The following is a 16,128-nucleotide window of genomic DNA, read 5'->3' as shown; positions in this document are numbered from 1 at the left end:
CATGGAGATTAGGAAGAAAGTAACTGCCTGGTTAAGAGGGGTTGGGGTGAGGGTCAAGTGGGGGAACCGAGAATAATGGAAGAGTTGGCCTTCCTTGGTGGTGAAGGAATTGTAAAATTGGCTGTGGTGTGTACAGTGCACGGCTCATGAGAACACACAAAACACATTGACAAGTGTGATCCATGTGAACTCTGATGTGTGAGCTCTCTCACTGATGCTGTTTGTTTGTTTCTGTGGCTGTGTTTTGTTTTGTTTTTAAAATCATAAAATATAAGGGGAACGATCTGCCACTGAAGCTCCCAGAAGGCGCACAGTTTACTATCCTGTGTCTCGCTCTAACCTACAGGACCATGAGAGAGTGAGTCTGCAGTGTCTTAAGCCAGGAAGCCTGTGCTTTGTGTGTGACTGTCCTAGCCAACAACTAGTACAGGGGACTACATACGTTGAGCATTCAAATCTAAATGGAGAGTGAAGGGGTGCCATTACAACCTTAACAGCAAAGGGGGGGTGTAAAACATTAGAAACCCCATACTTATCGGTTCACATTGCACTATATCAGATGTCCTGACATTTGTGACCAAAACTATCCTATGTAATTACACTGACCATACAAACATATTTCATAGATGGCCATAAGCCTATTCTTAACGTTCCTCAATTTTGCGATATTAATTTCAGAAAACAAATACAGAGTCAATAACAACTTAATTCCACATGTGGAGCAGCTTCCTGTGGAATGGGGGACCCAATCCCAAGGTTGGCCTGGAGTGTAGAAGGGAGATGAAAATATAGGAAAAGCCAGTTGCCATTTTCAAGCCCATTTATGATAAAGGCAGGCAGATAAATGCCACAGAAATTAAGGACCTAATGAGCTGGTTTACAGAAGAGCTGTTTCTTGGCAGCATCTCAAGATGTCCTCGTGCCAAGTGGTTCTATACCTCCAGGGAGGAAGGAAACGGAAAACCTGGTGTTTCACCACTATTCCTCTCCCCAGTGGAGCATCCTGACCCCTAAATGTGATGAGAGTTCTCTCCCCAAGGCAGACTAGGAAAATAGAAAGCAAAGGTGTACTTTAGAAAACTCAGAAAATATCTGACATATTTATAATAGAAAAACTACAGGAAGAAAATTGCCTATCAGGTACTGAAGATCGAGGGGGAGGGGGGCTCACTTAAACTATCTTCAATGTATCTCTCTTGTTACTCAAGGCAAAAAGGGCTCTATGCTGGACTGAGCTTGGGGAATTTGCCGTGGGTGTTGAAATGGGAGCAATAAGGCCGACAAGCGGTGGAGTTAAATGCACAGGAACCCTAAGGGAATTAACGTACAGCACGTACAATGGAATGCAAGAGGAAAGATGTAAATTTGAAGGCTTCAGCCTGAGAAAGGAATTCCATTTCCTGAGATCACTGGAGCAAGGCAGAGTCCTGGCACATGAAGCTATCAGCCCGGGGAAGGACCCGAGGCCAGAGGTTGTTCTGGTTACTGGGAAGGGACTCCAAGTACCAGAGCAATTTCCTGCACCTCGAAGAATAGGGGAAAGATTACGGCCATTTTCTCTCGGTTTAGGATCTACATGGGAAGAGAGTCAACCTCAAGTGAAAGATGGGAAGTCGGTCAGAAAGCACGGGGGACTTGTATTTAGCTGATTTCCTAGGTGCACTGAGAATGCTCAGACAAAAGCTATGTGCACCATTCAGAGAGAAGGTAAATGGGCTGGCCGATGCAGACATTGCAGGGGGGGGCAGTGAAGACACTTTGGGGTATCACATAGAAGATGACAGTTACACAAAGCAGATGTAGCGAAGTCAAGGCACCTGGAATTGGGTCCCCGTGTGGCTTTTCTCTGAGAGGCAAAGCCAGGGAACATTAAGAATATGAATATTGATTGGTGGGGAAGCCGAAGACACAGCACAAGCAGGGCATCTAATTGAGCCAGAGAGACCCATCTACCCCAGCTCTCCGTTCCCACCTGCTCCACCACAAAGAAACCACAACTCCCATCCGGTTAATGACTTCTTCACTTTTGTCAAGAAAAATGGTTCTGCTCCATTCCAAGTCCTCTTGAACTCTCCGTAGCTTCCAGCCATTTGATCAATAACTATTATCTTGCCCTGCTTCCGAGGCATCCCGGGTATGGTCAGCCCCGTTTTCTCATTCATTCATTCAGTCCATACCGACATCCCCAGAGCACTTGGGTGCTAAGGAAGATGAATAAGATACAGGCTGACTAGTCTGAATGTTGAGCACTCTCCTGGGGAAACTGAAGCAGAGAGGTTGTCTCTGTGCTCTTTGATTCGTCTTTTCCACATTTTTCTCAGCTGCCATCCTAGGTAAGACGCTCTTCCAAGTGCTCCAGGACTTTATCAGCCATAACGTGAGGTTATGTTACTTGTTCTACTCCTTGTAGATAGTGGGGATCTGGCTGCAGCCCACTCCTGACTCTTACGATTCCATAGGGCCAGCTGTGCCTTTCTCTTGCTCAGCAGAATATAATTGTCTCGGTTTCCCCTACCAAAAGATGTGTCCCCGCCATTGACCAATGGCTAGGATCTTTGTTCATCACTCAGGAGACACAAAGAGCAATCTTTGGCCGATCCTAATTAATTCCTTATCAATTCCAGTATCCATGATATACTACAAACACGGACTAGCGTACGCTTTCATCATCTCTAAGTCATGTGCTGCTCTTACGGACGGCCCGCGCTTGAGTCCTCTCTGGCTCTTAGATGGGAGTTGTAGGTTTTTCTTTGTATGTTGAAGCCCTTCACAGACTTTACGCTGCCCACAGTGATGGAGTAAGACCAGGTTCAAATACCACCACAAACTTACTATTTCTCTTTGCTTCCACCAAGAAGTGATCAGATTAACTCTGGTGGGACTGGACTGAGCAGGAGGTGTCCCCGAGCTGGTCTCAGCACTTGAGCAGTGTGAGACTTGATTGGCCAGACTGACATGTGAGTGAACACCCATGTGCAGTTCCACACCTGTGCCATCCTGAGTTGAAAAGACTATAATTTAAGTCTGAGTTCTGGAGACAGAGTCCCACATGTTCATTCCTGAGGGGCAAAGCAGGGCCGCTCTGAGAGAAGACTGTAGCAAGAGAATTCTAAGACCTCAAGCAACTTTGAGGGGTGCACTGTTTCGCTCTGATCCAAGTTCGCTGGGCATAGGCTCTCTGGGTTCAAATGCTGGCTCCGTGTCTGTGGTCCAGTTTCTCTGACTATGAAAAGGAAATACCGATCTCAAGCAAGTAAAGAAGTTGCGCTTGGCTCTTCGAAGGCGTTCAGTGTGGGTTCTCTGTGGTAGAGAGCAGGGAAGGAATGTGTACAGGACTGGCACAGACATGACAACTCAAGTAACTAAACCCTTGTGTTGTGCAGACCTATGAGTAGGAGCAATCCAAGCACGGTATGATGTGCTTCCAAATGCCCTGAGATGAGAGCACAAAACTGTCATACAAGAAAAGGAAGACAAGGGAGAGGGAGGAGAGGGAAGGAGAAAGGAGAGAGGAAGGGAGGAAAAGGGGAGAAAAGGGGGAGAAAAATAAGCAATGAAAAAAAAGAATGGGAAAGTCATTAAAAGAAAAAAAATCAATGTTGGGATTGATCCAAGGACCTCGCACATGCTAGGCAAGTGTCCTCTCGCTGAGCTCTATTCCTGCTCCTATATTTGAAAGAAATAACTAAAGGCAGAATGGCTATCCACGCCTCTAGTTCTGCCTGCCTTTTCCAGATTAGGCCTTCAGTGAGCGCACCCAGTATGCGTTTCATTAAAGCAGTGAAGGCTAGAGCCGCTAATTGCATACCTGGTAACAGCATTCATTACAGCAACCCCTTGATCAGATACTTAGCTTGAGTGATCCCCTTGGCTGGTGACCTGACTAGCATCGGAAAACACTCACATGTCTAGCTACGTTGATGGAGGGCAGGAAGTGTAACCTTTGACCAGGCAAGCGGTAACAGTGTGGCCCTTTCTGCAAGGAAGAACCAAAGGAATTAAAATTGAGTCAGTCACCAAGTAGATTGCATTTAGGGCCACCTATAAATCTCTCTGAAAGATTCGCCAAAATGTTTACTTTTCTTGGTAATTTAAAACAAATGGGGAAAGGTTTGGGTCAAACCTTGCAAAAACAAATTCGGTTCCCTTTTCTCCTTTTCCATCCACAGCCAAGGTGCTCTCTTTGCAGGGTTTGTGCAGCTGCCGTAATGGCGCTTCAAACCACAGCTAAATGAACACGGTTTTCTGAAAACTGAGACTACCCCTGTCCCTTTGGCTGATTAGGCTGCAATTGTTCTGTGATGGACACATGTGGTGACATCGAATCCTCACATGCTAAATAAAGCTGGGATGACGAAAAATTCGTCTCATGCATTTACTTGAAATCTCTTTGTTTTCCACTTCCCCCTTAATAACATTCAGGTTGTGTTTTGTAATGCCACCAAGAGTCTGCCTGGGACACAAGGGACCTGGTTCTGCGGTTGATCCTGTTTATAGTTACGATGTTTATCCTTGGGGTGGGGGGGAGGCTCGGGTAGAGATGCTCTTAGGAATTAGATGAAGACCCAGCGAATGCGAGCCCAAAGCAGCCTGAGTCTGGTTTCCAGCTTTGTCCTTTATGGTAAAGTTTGGCCACTGGAGTGTAAAGACTCAGGCCCTACCATTCGTTACTCCTTGCTGGCTGTCCTTGCTCAGATGTCTCTGAATTGACCAGGACTACTTAAGGACCTACACAAAGCAAATGCAGCTTTGATAATGCTTCCGACTCTGACACCTCATCAAGCTCTCCTTCTTGAGCAAGGTATTGATTAGAAAAATTGGCTTCCTGACTTCTAAGTAATTGTCAATTCTCTCTCTCTCTCTCTCTCTCTCTCTCTCTCTCTCTCTCTCTCTCTGTCTTTCTCTCTCTCTCTCTCTCTCTCTCTCTCTCTCTCTCTCTCTTTAATGGAATTTCCATTATTCTATATAGTCCTTTTTCTGCTTGTTTCTCTATTGCTATAAGTGAGGTGCATTCTGGGTACCCCAGAGTGAGTCGTGTGTTCTTAGTATAAAGGGATGGAAGAGAACAAATGATGCCCTGATTGGTCCCCAGGAACTTTCTCGATGGCTAATTCTCGAATATTCCCTCAGCACTCTCTGCTCTATGGAAACCCTGAACTTTAATTTCAAGACAGCATTTAGTGTTTGGTCTAATTCTAAGAGAAATGGTTTTGTTTCACATAGCAAAAATTTCTGTCTGTGGTTTCCATTTATTTTATTCAAACCATCCATCCAGTTTCATTGGCATCTACCCCATAGGTACTACGAGAGAAACCCAATGTGCTTGCCTTGAAGCTCTGCCCAATGAGCTGAACTCTAAATACACGGTCAGGAGTGAGTTAGATATGCTGTGTGAACCTACAAATTGTTGGTGACAGAGAAGGTAAAATCCTGTGTGTGTGTGTGTGTGTGTGTGTGTGTGTGTGTGTGTGTGTGTGTGCGCTATGTCTAAAAAGATGAAACTCTCTCCATGATGGGAAGAAATTTTTTTCTCTTCCCCTAAAAGTTTTAGAAAAGTAACAGAAAGACACTAGAAAGGATACAATCATCTCTGGTGATCTGGTGAGGATTATATCCAAACCCTACCATTGCTACCCCTCAGACCTCCCCTCTCTCTCTCTCTCTCTCTCTCTCTCTCTCTCTCTCTCTCTCTCTCTGAGAAACCTCACTGTGAAGCCTCCTGAGTTTAGAGCCAAGAAAATGAGGCCCCTTTCTCTGGCTATCACTATCTACAGTGATGGATCTACTCTTATTCCCAGTCCTACGCCCACTAAATACCCACTAGATACCCTAGACTGCTATGTCATGCCTGTCCAAAATGTCCCAGAGGAGTCGAGGCACCAGCTCTGAGGTTGAAGAGGATACACTTGACTATGCATTGGTATGTCCATGGAAGGGAGAGAGAGGGTGGCCCAAGGCTCAGGACCTCTTGCTCACAGTGAAGGAGATGGGCCTGCACATCTGGAGCCTCCAATCTAACATGGAGACAGATGGGGAAGAAGTAATTAGAAAGGTGATGGAGCTGCAAATGAGAAACCCGGTGCTTTGGGAGCCTCTTGTGTGTAGAGTGAGAGAAGGGTGAGCCAAGATGGAGAAGGAGAAAAGTAGGTTCGCCTTCCTCAAGGAGGTTCTGCCCACCATCCCCTCTCAGGATTCCTCTACATCACATCAGAATCCATACTCTGGGACTCAGTGTGCAAAGCTATGGTTTCCTCTGTTAGGCTGAGGAGCTGAGGCCAAGAACCTCTACTGACCACATGTCTTCTTCAGCGGTTCTCTCTCTTCACCTTCCTCCTAATTGACTATTTGTAATAACTTGCTTCCATCACCAGCTGAGTGATGTCTTGGAACAACAACCGTTGTTTGAAGTAAAGTTGCTTGATTTCTGAGGTAGGCTGATGGTAGCCTGGGTGTCAGTCAGCTCTAAGACCTTGATACCATCACTGTATCAGGGGAAACAGTATCCGTCTCAGATGATCTCGTTCATGACAGAGCAGAAGAAAATGCTTGTCCATGAACGTTGCCAAGCTTCTTTCTCCTTCTTCAGTAACCTTCGAACCTCAGGCATTATCTGCAGACTTTTGAAAAGGGAAAGAATGATGCACTGTTTTTCAAATTTAATAACTCTCTGCCTTACTTCAATGTCACTCCCTCCCAAAACACACACACACACACACACACACACACACACAAATTTCTACCAAGGTAAATACATGCCCATTTGGGGGGTTGAGTGGGGGAAGATCTCCTTGTGTAGACACAATCCAGCCTTGAAAGCAGGATCCCGATTCATCCACCTGAGTAGGATGATTGGAGCGCAGTCACCACATCTGGCCATACTGCGTGTGTTTTTAAAATGAGACAGAAATGTATTCCTTTAACATGAAAACGCATATGATAAATACAGATATTGTCACCCATATTGTGTTTAATTCTCTCCTAAACTTCTGTTTTAAAACCAGGGACATTAATTCCTGACCCAGAAAGTCGTTTTTTGGAAAGGAATTGCTGGGCTTGCGGAAGTGATGCGTATCCTGACACTCGGGATTCCTCTGAACACTTCCTGCCTCCTGCTGGGGTCGGAAATGCGCAGGCTCCGCTCGCTTCACTCATTTATCTTTGCTCCCCATTGGACTTCTATATTCCACTCCTTGTTTTACTAAATAGCTTTGCAAAAATGAAGTTCTCAGATAAAGAATCCAAGTCTGGAATTATCTAAACTCCAGTAACACCGAGGACAAGAAAATCCACAGGCTCGTAGCTCCCTGGGGTTGATAAATGGCACTTTTATCCCCACCTTGGGCTCCTGATATGACAGTAATGTAATCTGCCACTTCCAGATTTACTGTCTCTGCTTCTTTTATTTATAGGAAAAGATCCGTCTAGCCGCCTATATTTTTTGTTTTGTTTTGCGTGGTTTGGGAAGGAAATGGATCTATAGGCACACGAATGTGTTATTTTCTGTGTAACACAGTAAGTGCAGCCCAATGAGCTTTCTCTGAAGCAGTATGGCTAACTCCATAAACTAAATTTAAAGGTAAAAGTGGTTTGGAAGTCTGTTTTTAGTTGTTGAAAAAATAACGGATGCAGTAAATAAAGTGTCGTAACAATATAGAGAGAGAAAGCCACACCCGTATTTCTCCTCCCTCCCCTGAGCGCTTTCACCATTTTCTGTGCAGTTTTCATCACAGATGCATTTTTACAGAGCAATTCCATTTAATGTCACCACAGGCTTGGCTTTCTCATGCCCGTAAACAATCCCCAGTTTTCTACAGAATAAACTAATTTTGCCCATTCACAGGGAACGTAAGCAGTTTGGTGTCTGCTAATGACTTAAATCACGGGTGATTTCCATTTTGCTAATCCCTGGCTTTTGATGAGTCCAACAGTCCCTTAAAAATAGTACCTTGAGAAACCTATCAGAGCCCAGAAGCCCTCCTGATGCAATATGACATTCTAAAACACGGGGAAACCAGTTTTCAAGAGACTATGAGGTCAACCAGGATGATCCTGTTATACGGGCCCACAAACCAAGTCCATAGCTCCAGGCACTTCTTTCTCTTCAGCCACAGTTGCCCCCCACCAGCTCCAGCATATCATGAATCCTGGGTAAACGTTGATTCTCCTGGGAAGAAAACCCCTTGCTCATCACTTTCTCCTACTGAGGGCTGCACAAAGCTGTCCTCTGCCTGTAAGCGTGAGTTGTATGCCTGGTCCTAACCTGACGATTTGGCATGAGAACGCTTTTATGCCCATTTATTTATTTATTTATTTATTTATTTATTTATTTATTTATTTATTTATTTATCTAGGAGCAGCTAGTCCTGGATGAGCTGAATGAGAATGCCTTTTTTTAAAATGTCCATGTATTTATTTGTTTGTTTGTTTGTTTGTTTGTTTATTCAGTCTGTGGAGACAGGTGCAGATAGTCCTGGAGCTGCAGTTAACAGCAAGATATGAAACTCTCAGTGTAGACTCTGAGCGCTGAGGACTTGGGTCCTCTGGAAGAGCGGTACACACTCTTAACCACCAAGCCATTCCTCCAACCCTTCCCTGGCTTTTAAAACCTGCTCTTTATTTCCCCAGAGCTGAGCCGTAGGTTCTGAGATCTTGAGTCGTGTGCCAGGGTCCTGGAGACTGAACAAGACCACGTTTATGCAACTCCCACTTAGGAGTCCACTCTGAGGACTGAACCAGGGTTTTACCGTGGTAACTACCAGGGATCGCACAACTTGGCTCTCTGGTGTAGGGTGGGAGCCTCTTTGCTGCATGATTTGTTTCAGACCTCGAGTCGATTCTCAGCCAACTGGGGTCGTGAAGGAAGGTTTCCTCTTGGCTTGGCAGGATTAGGGAAGTCACTAAACCACAGGACATGCTTTTATCCCAGCCCATGTTATGGTCCTGAGGAGCGCTGGGGAATGATCTGAGAAGGTGGGAAGCAGGGGCTGCAGAGATCTGAGTCTCCTGGAGAGTTTAGATTTCCATGAACACCAGCTGAAGTGGTGATTCTGTTTTCCAGCTCCCCAGCTGTTGACAAGGAAACCCCGCACAGGGCTCTCTTCCCAGCAGGCCAGGCCTGTGTACAGTGCTGGTGAGTCATGGCTGAGCACAGCTGCCTTTGAACTGAGACCTGGTGCTCCACACTAGGAAGCTCCATATCCCTTTACAAATCCCTCGGGCCTCGCCATTTACTCGATATGTTCTCTTCGCGTTTCCCATCATTTCGCACACATTAAGCCACTGCTTCAAGGACATCCTGAGTCTGGGGAAGAAAACCGTCCCTGGGTATATTCTGTCCACCATGGTTGCAGTCTGCTTTCCGGTGCACAGCTCGTCTGCTCCATTGCAGGTAGGCGTGTTGGTTTAAGGATTCGGGGCTTTTTCTTTCCCCAGAGGAAATCCGTCTGCCGGAAGCAATGTGCTAGGAAACACTGACACGGCAGTGTGGACATTTCTTTGTGAAAATAGAACAGACAGCATCCAACAGGGTTTCAGATCCACGCAGATGGATCTTCTGGACAACCAAGCATTTGTCCAAAATACTACACAAAAAACGCTTTATGCTCACAACGACATTGTTCCTGCAGCGTCTTCAATACAGAACTTACTGGGGAAAAATCATCATACTTTGGCTCCGTGAGTAATATTCTCTTCGGTGTATGCTCACGAACTTTGATAACTGTAATCATGTGCCTAAGATATGCATAGCCTTCTCAGTCCTTCATTTGACAATGTATGGTCACACGTGTCTATCAAATCAAATGTATGCTCATTAAATATATCATCTGGTAGAATGAGAGCTTCTAGAATACTTCAGAGATTTTTTTTTTAGGTTTTTTTTTAATTAGGCCTGTCCTTTTTGTCATAAATCCTAACACTTTAAGACTGAAGTGTACCAAAACCTATCAAATTTGACATAACTAGACATTCTGGAATATGCCAGAATTGCAGTTTAGGGACGGGGACTCAGGGTTTTTCCCTCCACTCAGTAGCCCACACCCATCCTCCGGAGTGTTCTCATTTTCTTGATAAACTCAGTGCTTTTACTTCAAAAATAAAACATTTTTAAAAATAATGACAGATGTGTGTTTTTCTCTTTGTGTTAGGGTTGATTGCCACTTCCTGGGGTCTTAGGATCTAAGTGCACTGAAGCCATTTACATCTATCAGAATTGGCTTTTGCCTTGTGATAGTTCCGTCTGCAATGGCATCTTTTAGGACAAGACAAAAATATTCATGGCATCAAAATCCTTTCTTTTCCCTCATACAGATAGTTCTCCAAAGGAAAAATGCTGTCTTTGTTTGCCTGCGGCCCCACAGGATGTAGTTAGGAAAACCTTGTGCAAATATGTTTAATGCTCCTTAAGTTTGAAGGAAGAAGGGTCAGGAGAGATGGCTGAGAGGTTAAGAGCACTGGCTATTCATTCAAAGGACTGGGGTTCAAACCCTAGCACCCACATGGCAGCTCACAACTGCCTGTAATTCCAATTCTAGTGAATCTGACACTTTCACACAGACATACGTAGAGGCAGAACACAGCACTGATGTAAACTAAGATTTAAAAAAAAAGTTTGAAGGAAGAAGTGTTAGGTAAGGGCTTGAAATGATTATTTTCAAATAAAATGCCAAGTATAGTAATATATTCATTTTAATGGAATATTAAAATTGATCATTCCAAATGGAAAGATAACCTTCAAAGCTTCCTTCTCCTGGAGAGAGTTATGGCTCCTCACTGATGGCCCCTGAACAACAATGATGTTTTCCTTAAAGACCCTTAGACCATTTCTTTCCATCATCCCCTTTCCTGCAATCATCTTTTCTCTTTTCTCTTTTTACTTTTACTCACCAAATATCTAAAATGGAAATGCTTTTTAAGATGGACCCTTTCAACCTAATATGACCTCACTAACCAAGTCCCAGGCTGAGGGTCAAGGCAGGGCTTCTGCCCATTGCCCAGGGTGCTCTGCTAATCTTCCTTCTCACCCACTGCATGGAAAGTCGGGAGAAGGTTCAACATTACATCGCTCAATGTACTTGCCTCGGCTCTAAGAAAGCTAGTGGTAGAGACTGAGCAAACCTGAGGCTCTGTAGCAAAGATGTCACTCACACCGCTGTGTCTCTCCATGTTGTGCCTAAAGGAGGAGGAGAGATGCCCTAAATTATACAACTTGTTTTGCTAATTGTTCTATACGAAAAGAATATTTCCTCAAATATCAATATTCCCAGGACTGTATGAGCATTGACAACCGTGCTGTAACAGTATGCTAGCGCTGCCATAACAAACGACCACAGTCCGAGTGACTTTAGCAAGAGAAACTCATTCTCCCACCCACTGGAGGCTCTGAGTTCAAGATTAAGGTGTGGCATTTTGGGGGCATGTTTGATTTTGCCCGCAGCTTTTCTCTTTGACTTGCAGGCTATTACCTCCTCCTTCCCGTGCCCTTCCTTGGTCTGTCTTGTGTCCTAATCCCCCTTCTGATAAACGCACCAGTCATATTGAGTTACAGCCCCCATTTTGTCTAACAATTTTTTTCAAAAGCACTAACTCCAAATACAGTCGCATTCTGAAGTATCAAGGGTTAGGGCTTTAATATACAAATTTGAGAGGGGACAAAATTCACCCCCAAATCTTACGAGTATGAGAAACCTAGCTGACAAGGTAGGTGACATTGGTTTTAGTCACCTATTATGCTCTTTCTGAGTAATCTGTCTGCCTGTGTGCTGCTGAAGAACAAGAAACTTGGCATTCAGGGACTCTGTAGAGCGTTCTGGAACTATGAGTCGGAACATTTACTCTCACAAAGCTGTGAGAACGAGGCTCAAATGGCTGGCAGGAAAGGGTCCAAAAGACACTGCAATCTATCCAACATGGCTTTATGTATCCGTTGGAACCGACAGAGCTATGTTCTCTCACGTGGAGGGATCGCTCCTGAGTACTTGTCTATTTTCTCCGACTAGGAGAGTATCTTAATCAACTCTTCCGTTTGTAAGCTGTGGGTACAAACTTCTGACCTCCCTGCTGCTGCTTCCTTATCTGTGAGGTCTAATGGTAACCTACCTCGGAGGCAGTGCGATTAAAAGGCGCTACAGATCTAAAACACACTGCATAATGCTGTCTGGTTGCTCCAGTACCCGCCACCTTTATTGCCTATAAAATGAAAAAATTAAATAACATACTTCTAGCATTGCGCTTGATTCTGAACCTGAGGTAGCAGTGCGTCTCTGGTGTTTTACGACTCTCCGAGTTACTACTTGGCAATTACATAGCAACATTAGTAGACATTATAAAACCTTAGGAGTGAACTTACTTCCTGCTATTTTCAATTAGCTAGCGTTTTCATACTAGAGAGAGCAGAGTGGACTGACTGATTCTTTCCATTGCGTTCTTAGAACTCTCTTAAATGCTATGACATCAGCTCTTCATACAGAATATAGTTCAGTGTAGTGTTTCCTAAACCACAGCTCATCTCACCTGCTGCTTCTTGCTGTACCTATGAACTGTCCTAGAAATAGAATTTGTTCCTTTTGCTGTTAAAATACCCAGTTATAGTATTTGGCATAGAAACTAACAAACATCTTTTTAGTGCTCACACTGGGGAAACAAATCATTCAACAATTAATAAATACACTAGCTAATATAAAAGTCCCTTTCAATTAGAAAACGTCAAGCAGGGACTCCTTAATTACAAATATTTTACAGAAGTGGTTGGCTATATGCTTGATAACTGGAGTATCAGGGTAGAAGAACCATGGATGGGGAGATAAGAAATTGTATGTATTGAAAAGCAACAGCCTGACCATTGGAATTCCATAGGATGTTTGTTAAACATCCTCAGGTCTTTCTTTCGAGCCCTTAGATAAGGCCAAGGCATCTGAATTTTAGTGAGCACCCCAGTGTCCTTATGAGCAGGCTAGTTTTAGGAACACTATCTTAAGCCAAGCAGTAGACCATTGGAATACACCTTTGGGAATGAGAGTGGGAAGGGTGGAGACCAGATGCCCTTAGACCTTCGAAAACTGTGGGAACTGGTTGTAATAGTCCAATCTCTATGGTGTGTATCACTATCTGTATTGTAGAAAGGGACTAAGATGTGTGTAAAGTCTGCTTCAGAAGTGTCACAGATGCTTAAGTTAACATTTCATTTAAAAAAGTCAGAACCCCTGAAAGCCAACATCTAACCATCTCAATTATCACAGTCAAGGTTTTCATCCTCTTCTGACCATTGATAAAATTATTAAACAGAAAATCAACTGAGTTATTGGAAAACCAAGACAGCCATCTACAAACAAACAGGGTCACGTGTGTGAGTAGATGTCCACCAACAAGAGCAGAAGCCCTTTCTTTCTCAGTGGTTGTGGCAAAGAGAAATAAAAATTAAAATTTCATAGAACTCCATTGTGAGAGAAGTAAACATACTTAATTTGTGGGACGTGTCTCTTCAGTGTAGAGAAGGAAGCAAGGTCACATTAGCAAACCAAAAACCTGAAGATAGCCATCCGAGTCCCTACTTCAAAGAACAGATCACAAATCCAGTGGTCAGGAAGCAGCAGGAAGAAGAAGTGAATGAAAAACAGGAAGCAAGAGAGAGGAACAATGACCAAAACCTGGTATTCTTTATGCAATAAAGCTTGCAATCATCTAGCAACAACGATCAAAGACACAGATCGCCTATCTCAAGAATAAAGCAGAGACGGTCAGTTCAGACCCTAGAGCCATGAAAGGGACAACAGAGGGTTAATACAAACAGCTCTTCTGTTGGAGGAAATTAGTCAACTCCTGAAAAAACAGCTGATTACCAAGTTCAACTTCAATTCCATAAGTGACCTGCACATTCTTCTAACCATTAAAGAAACTGAAGTTGTTACAGTCTGCCCACCTACACCACCCACCTTCCCATCCACCTCCACCCTGAAAAAGAAACCTATGGACAGTTTCATGCGAGAATTAACACCAAGCCTTCCAGATCTTCTTCAGAAGATACAAGAGAAAGGGACATTCGTTTTATGAAGACAGAGTTATCCCAATGTGCAGGGAGAAAACTCTCGCCGAAAGTTTAGCACATTGCAATCATCAAATTTGAACCCGGTTCCTTACGAAAGAAAGGAAGAAAGGAAGAAAGGAAGAAAGGAAGAAAGGAAGAAAGAAAGAAAGAAAGAAAGAAAGGAAGGAAGAGAGAGAGAAAGAAGGAAGGAAAGAAAGAAAAAAAGAAAAGAAAATCAAAGGTTGAAATCTAAGCAACTAAGAAAGAAAATTAAATTATGAGTTGGCAACTCGTTTGCTAGAATTCGACACCCTTTTTTTAATTAAAAGAAAGAAACTAGAAATCAAGAAAAACGTCATCAACCTGACGAAAGCAAACACTTGTCAGCTGCCACCATGCCCGATGGTGCCGGTGACTTCCCCCCCAGCTGGAAGGAAGGCAAAGATGGCGGCCACTTCTGCTGCTGTTTGCTCCTGTTGCTGGTACTCTGATTCTGCAGAGTTATTTCAAAAATGGAAAACTAGAAAAATGTTTAGAAAAGAAATAGAAAATCTTTGGAACCTACAACAGGGGGAAGAATTTTTGATTGACATCAAACGCACCACCCATAAAAGAAGACTTTGATGAATGAGGACCTTGTGCCACGGTTTAGTTAGAAGGATGAAAAGAGCCAAGGACAGGGAGAAGATATTCGCAAAGCACGTATCTGAATTTTCAAAACGTAACAGCAAAAAAACAACTAGAAAACAGACCCAAAAAAGGCATGAGCCACCCTTTGATCCAAGAAGATATCCAGATGGCAGATACACACATGTGTTCAACGTCATTCTGCTGTGAAAATGCAAAACAAAGCTCCAAGGGGACATCTGTACACTCCTGTCAGAGTGGATGGCTAGAACTGAGAACTGTGACGAAGGGAGAGAGAGGGTAGAGAAGATGGGACACACTGCTATGTGAGTGGATAATGGTACAGCTCCCGGGGACGCCACAGGGTCTGTTGAAGTAAAGGCAGAACTGTCATTTGACCTAGCAATTATGCTCGTGGATGTTTTAGGCAAATGTAAATCTGTGTTCACACAAAAGCTTGTGTCTTAGCATCAATAGCTTTATCCATATTAATCAAAACAGCCTGGTGAGCAGGCTGCAGGACATCCTTATCATGGGATGCTATCAGAAAGGACAAAGGGCCCAAGCCATTGGTCATGCCATCACCTGGATGAATCCCCAAAGAAAGCAGAAGGTAAAAATAATAATAAGGCAATGCCAGAATGGGAGAGAGGCTCCTCAGGTAAAGACGCTTCCACCAAGCCTGACAACATGAGTTCAATCCCCAGGACTCACACAGTGGAAGGAAAGAACAAACCCCACCAAGCTGTCCTCTGGCCTCCACATGTATGGCACGTTGAACACACACACACACACACACACACACACACACACACACACACACACACACAAATAAATATTTTTAAAGAAACAGAATTATTCCTTAAAAAAATAAAAAAACAATATCCTCAAAAGTTGCATATTATATGATCCCAGTGGAATAATAATTAGCAATATAAAATGTTTTAAAGCAGGGACTGGGACGGGGCAAAGCCAGTAAGACCGCTGGCTGCTCTTGCAGAGGACTTCAGTTCAGCTTCCAGTACCCGTGTGGAGGTTCACAGCTTCCTGTAACCCCAGGAAGGGAATTCTCTACCCGATTCAGGGCTTTGCAGGTCCCAGGCATGCACATAATAGACATGCATATATCTAGGCTAAACGTTCATAGAAGTAACCACATTAAAGTACTTTAAAATATTTTGAAACAAGAAAGTTATAGACGAAGAACACCAATGGTGCCTACAGTTAAGGCTGGGAGCGGACAAGAAGTGAGCGGGATAAATGCGGAGAGAGCCGCAGGAAGCCTGATACTAGCGTAAGAATTTGGTGTCTCGATCAGGAGTTGATGACGAGTCCCACACATGGACAGACACGTTTGAGTACACTCAACACTCACGAAGTCCGCGTCGTGCTGAACTGTGCAGGTTGAGAACACTGATAGAAGCGATCAAGGGAGCTTAAGACCTCCCTGGATGGTTTTGCTGTTTGTCGTTGTTATGAAT

At 43.9% G+C, this 16,128-nt stretch overlaps 1 long non-coding RNA gene across 1 annotated transcript in view; it reads right to left on the bottom strand.

Annotated features, from left to right (window-relative positions):
- The window catches only part of LOC134486383 (uncharacterized), a 29,733-nt gene extending 13,944 nt beyond the window's left edge, over nt 1–15,789 (bottom strand). The window contains exon 1 of the long non-coding RNA XR_010065229.1: nt 1–15,789. This exon is cut by the window's left edge and continues 12,785 nt beyond it. This is a non-coding gene — a long non-coding RNA (uncharacterized LOC134486383).
- Nucleotides 15,790–16,128: the final 339 nt, after the last annotated feature.

The sequence above is a fragment of the Rattus norvegicus genome, chromosome 3 (assembly GCF_036323735.1).
Source record: "Rattus norvegicus strain BN/NHsdMcwi chromosome 3, GRCr8, whole genome shotgun sequence".
Taxonomy (NCBI): Eukaryota; Metazoa; Chordata; class Mammalia; order Rodentia; family Muridae; genus Rattus; species Rattus norvegicus.
Note: the sequence above shows the minus strand (reverse complement) of the source record. Positions and strands in the feature narration are given on the sequence as shown.